Source organism: Muscardinus avellanarius (genome assembly GCF_963383645.1).
Source record: "Muscardinus avellanarius genome assembly, chromosome: 14".
Taxonomy (NCBI): Eukaryota; Metazoa; Chordata; class Mammalia; order Rodentia; family Gliridae; genus Muscardinus; species Muscardinus avellanarius.
The window spans coordinates 11,027,597-11,034,410 of NC_137800.1; positions in this window are offsets into that span (position 1 = coordinate 11,027,597).

The following is a 6,814-nucleotide window of genomic DNA, read 5'->3' on the forward strand; positions in this document are numbered from 1 at the left end:
ATTGAACCCAGAGGCCTTCTGCCTCCAAGTTATACTCCAGCCCAATTTTATTTCTTATTTAGAAACAGGGCCGCGGTAAGTTGTGGAGGGCCTCCCTAAGCTGCTGAAGCTGGCTTTGAACCTGCGGTCTTGCTGTCTCAGCCTCCCTAGACCTGGGATTACAAGCGAGAGCCACCACCCCGGGCTAGGAGTTTCATTTTGACTCGTGGGCTCTGTCATCTTGCTTGTGAAATCATCGTCATAATTTGTTGTCTGGGTGCAAAATCAGAATTCTCCGGGATGGTGTATTATTAGAAGGCAGAGAGCTTCGCCTACCTCTAGCATGGGAACAAGAGGGAAACCTGGACGGCCGACGGTCTTAGTATTCTATGAGCAACGTAAACTAGCAAACTAATAAAATCAACAGACTTCTACGTTAATCTAGTCACCAGTGTAATTAGGAGCAAGAAAGCAGATAAAACCATAAATGTAGAGAAGTTTTTGTTTGTTTTTTGTGATACTGGATTTAACCCAGAGGCACTTTATCTCCTAGCTGTACCCTCAGCCCTGTTTTATTTTTTGTTTTGAAACTAGTCTCACTAGGTTGCTGAGGTCTCACTAAATTGCTGAGGCTGTCCTTGAACCTGTGATCCCCCTGTCTCAATCTCCCAGGCACTGGGCTTACAGGCATGCAACACCACGTCCTTGGGAGATCTGGCTTGTTTTTTTCATATAGTGCTTAAAGAGTTTCACTAATACTTTGTTTTGTTTTGGTGGTACTGGGGTTCCTGGAAATCCTTCTACCTCTGGGCTACACTCCCAGACCTATTTTATACTTTTTTATTTTTGGAAACAGGGTCTCTTAGGCCAGCGCGGCTGGCTTCGAACCTGCATGATCCTCCTGTCTCCGCCTCCCAAGCGCGGGGATTACAAGCGTGCGCCACCACGCCCGGCTAATACTTCGTTTTGTATCTCTGCTTATAGTTGTAATTGTGTAATATTTGTATAAACATACATTTCTCTTTACCTTTTTGTTGTGTATTTTAGCAAATGTTACTCTGTCAGTTTCCTAATATAAATTAAAAAGTGCTCTATCTTTTTATATTATATTAAACGGACCTGTTCCTCAAACATACAAAAGCATTTGCTTCTCCACCTAGGCCTGGTACAATCTTTTGATGTCACATTCTGGCTCCAGGTCTTCTATGCTCGAGCTCGGGTTTTCTGTTTTATGACTCCGTCTTGTTTACTTACATTTTCCTAGTGAATTCTGTCTTTTATTGAGATGCTTAACAATTTGTTCTGTAAGACTTCTATGTTAGAGTCATATAAATTTCAGCCGTGTCTCCAGGCAGCATGATCTCTTATCCAGCTGCTTTTAGACTTCCCAGCCTCCAGAACTGTGAGAAATACATCTCTTTTATTTATAAAACACTCTGCTGGGCGTGGTGGCGCACACTTATAATCCCAGCATTTGGGAGGCTGAGACGGGAGGATCGCAGTTTGCGGACAGCCTTAGTTACTTAGTGAGGGCCTTTGCAACCTAGTGAGACCGGTTTCAAACTAAAGAAGAAAAAATAGGGCTGGGGGTGTAGCTCAGAGATAGAATGCCCCTGGGTTCCATCCCCAGTACTGCAAAAAACAAACAAACATACTCTGTCTTCATATTGTGTTATAGCAGCAGAAAACAGGCTAAGATAATAATTTTAACTCTCTATTTTTTTTTTTTTTTGGGTACTAGGGATTGAACCCAGGGGCATTCTATCTCTGAGCCACACCCCTAGCTATTGCTATTTATTTATTTATTTATTTATTTATTTATTTATTTATTTAATAGTGGTACTGGGGATGGAACCCAGCTGACCTTGAACCTGCCAACCTCCTATCTCAGCCTCCCAAGTACTGGGATTACAGGCCTGTGCAGCTCTCTGCTTGTTTTGAAGTACATGGGAGGGGCGTTCAAAGACCAAAAACAATACTGGGACCTTTTCATCAAATCTGCCTGTAGGTTTGTAATGTGAGACCTTTCAATCTCTGCAAATTCTGCTCGACTCCCTACCTTCCCTGAAAGTATCCATATTTAAATACAGAAGAAGCCGGACATGGTGGCACATGCTTCTAATCCCAGCCTTTGGAAAGATAAAATAGAAGGATCATGCTTTACAGACAGCCTCAGCTACTCAGTGAGGCCCTCTGCAACTCAGTGAGACCCGATTTCGAAATAAAAGAATAAGAAATAGAGCAGGGGGGATGCAGCTTGGAGGTTGAATGCCCCTGAGTTCCATCCTCAGACCCTCAAAAAATTAAATTAAATTAAAAATAGGGTTGGGGTATAACTCAGAGGTAGAAAGCCCCTGGGTTCCATCACCAGTACTGCAAAAAAAAAAAAAAAGTAAATAAACAACTAAATAATAAAGATATACAGAAGAGAACATAGCTTTCAAACTATTTTATTTCATTTGTTATTGAGAGAGTTTTAGCAGGTCAAGCCGATTATCTGTTGCTTGTGGGTGGGGGGCTCCTTTAGGTGGGGAGCCTTTGCCCTGCATTCTAAAGTGACATTTTGAATTCTACCCACAAGCCTGGGGCCTTGACCTCCGCAGAAGGTGTATCCGGCATGTGCAGGATCTCAAATGTCACCTCCCCGCCCAGTGTGAGCTGACAGCCCTGCCCTGTGGTCAGGGTGGCGCTGTGATCTGTCAGCATGCCCCTTCTGCAGGCACCACGGAAGGCTGGCTGCAAGGGAGAAGGTGGTGGCTGCACGTCTAGATTTTGCAAGAGCCTGTGTTTTTCTGAAGCTGCCTCTGCACGACCAGAATCTTACCTCCCTCCTTTAGAGACTCTCCAAACCTGTATGTATCACAAGGAAGCTTCCAGCTGTGTGACGGTCCAAGCCTGATCTCGCGAGCGAGGGAACAGCTGCGGCTCCCAAGTCGGACTGCAAGCACGAATCGTCACTGTTTGCAAAAGCAGCAGCATAGGAAATTAAATAGATGAGATGCTTGTGAAAGCAAAAAAAATCTAATTGGAAAATATCATTACAATTGCTGCTAAATGAACCACGAACATACTCGCCAAACATCTCGGGGATGATTTTAGCGTCACTGGCACTCTCCCTCCTGCTCAGTCTTTTCTCTGAAAGTTCCAGCTTGGTGGGGTGGCTCACGGCAAGCCCGTAATCCCAGTTTTTTGAGAGGCTGAGACAGGAGGATCAGGTTCGAGGATGGTCTCAGCAACTTAGTGAGATTCTCAGCAGCGTGGTGAGACCCTGTTTCAAAACAAAAAATAAGAGCCGGGCGTGGTGGCGCACGCTTGTAATCCCCGCACTTGGGAGGCTGAGACAGGAGGATCACACAGGTTCGAAGCCAGCCTGGGCTACTTAGTGAGGCTCCCAGCAACTTAGTGAGACCCTGTTTCCAAAAATAGGTCTGGGAGTATAGCCCGAAGGTAGAAAGCATCTGAGTTCCACCCCCAGGACCACAAAAAATAAACAAAAAAATAAATAAATAAAAGGGGCTGTGGGTGTAGCTCAGAGGTAGAATGCCCCTGGGTTCAATCCCCAGTACCACACACACACACAAAAACCCAACCCCCCCAAAACCCCAAACAAACAAAAACCTCTTTCTAATGAATGCCAGACCTGTGGAGTCCTGGGAAAGTAGCTTGACCTTTCTGAGGATTAGAGGAGTTCACAGATGTAGAATATCCTTGTTCCAGTGACCCATACTATAACACCATCATCTCACTTAGAGAATGACTTCCAGACAGGAAGAAACCTCAAAATAAACTTAAAGATTTCGTGAATCAGGCCATGGTAATTTGTATCTGCATTTTTTTTTACTAGCAACCATGTACCATATGATACTGAAAATAACTTATGAAGCCATAAGCAATAACAAAAATGAAAAGACCAAGGGGGAAAATGTAGATATTCCTGTAAAAAAAAAAGAAAAAAAAGAAAAAAAGAAAATCAGGGTCAATGTAGTACTACATAGATATGTTGTTAGTGCCACCTACTGTTGCAGGTAGGAATTGCAGCTATCCAATAGCTGATTTCTTCTGAATGTTCAATATTCTTTTAAAACACGCCTATAATCCCCGCGCTTGGGAGGCGGAGACAAGAGAATCGCGCAGGTTCGAAGCCAGCTGCGCTGGTTTAAGAGACCCTGTTTCCAAATAAAAAAGTATAAAAATAGGTCTGGGAGTGTAGCCCAGAGGTAGAAGGGCTTCCAGGAACCCCAGTACCACCAAAAAAGAAAAAACAAAAAACAAAAAAAAAAACTTGCCCTCTCAGCTGGGTGTGGCTGTGCATGCTTGTAATGCCAGCCGTTGGGAGGCTGAGACCAGAGGATCATGGTTCGCAGACAGCCTCAGCTACTTAGTGAGGCCCTCTGCAACTGAGACCCTGTTTCAAACTAAAAAAAAAAAAAAAAAAAAAAAAAAAAAGTTGTATTTTTATCTCCATTCTGTGAATGAACAGAAAAGAGTTGAGAGTCAGTAAATAACTCACCCAAGAGTGTGCAGGTGGTGAGTTAGGCTTGGGATGGCTGATGAGAATCCAGCCTGATTGAGGCCCATATTCTGCCTGGCTCTGCCCCAATTCTTTATATTGGGATTTCCTTTTTTGGAGATTTTTCACAAAGCATTGTTTCCATTGTTTCTGGGCATGGTGGTGCATGCTTGTCATCCCAGGACTTAGAAAGCTGAGGCTGGAGAATCGCAGGTTTGCAGCCAGCCTCAGCAATTCAGTAAGACCCTGTTTCAAAATAAAGAATAAGCCGGGCGTGGTGGCGCACGCTTGTAATCCCAGTGCTTGGGAGGCTGAGACAGGAGGATCGCACAGGTTCGAAGCCAGCCTCAGCTACTTAGTGAGGCTCTCGGCAACTTAGTGAGACCCTGTTTCTAAATAAAGTATAAAATAGGTCTGAGAGTATAGCCCGGAGGTAGAAAAGCCCCTGGGTTCCACCCTCAGTACCACGCACACACACACACAAACAGAATAAAAAAATTGGGTTAGGGGTATAGCCTGGAGGTAGAATGACAGTGGGAGGGAGGGAGAGAGAGAGAGAGAGAGAGAGAGAGAGGGAGGATTGAGGCATGTGCCACCATGCTCAGCTAGAGTACCATGATTTAGTACTGAGAAAGTGGGTCCGATTTTTTAAAGCATGTCCTTAGATTGAAGACTGTACAACTCTGTAACTCAAGAAGGACAGGACTGGCTTGTCCCTTATTTGGGGGGTGTGGCTTGCTGTATAACTTTTATTGGTTATCGTATACGGATGCTAAGAGCTCTTAGCCCGTTCTCACGAATCCCAGGGTTTGTCGCTGAACATAATGGTGCTTTGTGTCAAGATTTGAAGCTACATATCAGAAAGGGACCGAGGCAGTTGGAGGAGTAGCTGCAGTTAACAGCGTGGAGCCAGCGAGCAGGACCAACAGCCGCTGTCAGGCGTGGAGGTAAGCTGCCTGTGCGGTGTTTGTTGTTTCTTAAAAGAGCATCACTGCAAGCAAGGGAGGCCGCGCCAGAAATGATAAAGGTGCGGTCGATTCCACTGAACAAAGGCTTACCAAGTGCCTTTGGTATGAAAGAACGGCGCAGGAGCACGGTTAGTCAGTAGTCTACCTCTCCTCCCCTCCAGACTTGGCATGGGCGACACTTAGATCAATCGAGTTATAAATGGTTGAAAACCTCAGGTGCTGTGTTCCAATCTGATTAAGTGTGTTGTACACCACAGCCAGGGCTGAGTTACCCAGTTACAGCTTAGATTGGCAACTGAAGCCATTACAACTGATTCCTGGGCCAGCACCCTGCTTCCTGCTTGGAAAACCTTAGTGTGTGTGTGTGTGTGTGTGTGTGTGTGTGTGTGTGTGTGTGTGTGTTGAAATTTTTTTTCCTTTTTCATCATCTTAACCATGTTTAGTAGTGTTACATATGCCCATGTTATTGTCCAAAAGATCTCTAGAATGTTTTCATCTGATAAAAAAAAAAGACCGAAATTCTGTATCTGTTAAAACTAATTTTGTACCAGGCACAGTGGTGCATGCCTGTAATCCCAGTACTTGGGAGACTGAGACAAGAGGATTATAGGTTTGAGGCCAGTCTCACAACTTAGTGAGACTGTCAGCAGTTCCGTCAGGCCCTGTTTCTAAATAAAAAATTAAAAGGGCTGGGGGTATAGCTCAGAGGCAGAATGCCCCTGGGTTCAATCCCTAGTACCAGAAACAAAGAAAAGAACTAATTTCTCCTCTCTCTACTCTCAGCCATTGGTAGCGACTTTTCTCTTTTTCTGTTTCTATGATTTTGACTGCTTTCTCTATTTCATATGAGTGGGGTCAGATAGAATTTGTTCTTTTGCGATGGCATATGTTGCGTAATACCATGGCCTTGAGGAGCATTCATGTTGCTCTCATGAAGCACAGGAGCTTCCTTATGATGTCTGTATAATAGGCCATGGTGTGGATATACTGTATGGTGTTTTCCCATTCCTGTGTTGGTGCACATTTGAGTTGCTTTCACTTCTTGGCCTTTGAGATAAACCTGGCTGGGTATGATGCTTTTAACTTTTTAACTATCGCTGGGCATGGTGGTGCACGCTTGTAATCCCCACGCTTGCGAGGCAGAGACAGGAGGATCACGCAGGTTCGAAGCCAGCCTCCCTGGCTTAAGAGACCCTGTTTCCAAATAAAAATATAAAATAGGTCTGGGAGTGTAGCCCCGAGGTAGAAGGGCTTCCAGGAACCCCAGTACCATAAAAAAAAAAGTAACTTTTGAACTATCAAAACTGGGCTGGATGTGGTAGCGTATTCCTGTAATCCTAGTTCTTGGGAGGTTGAG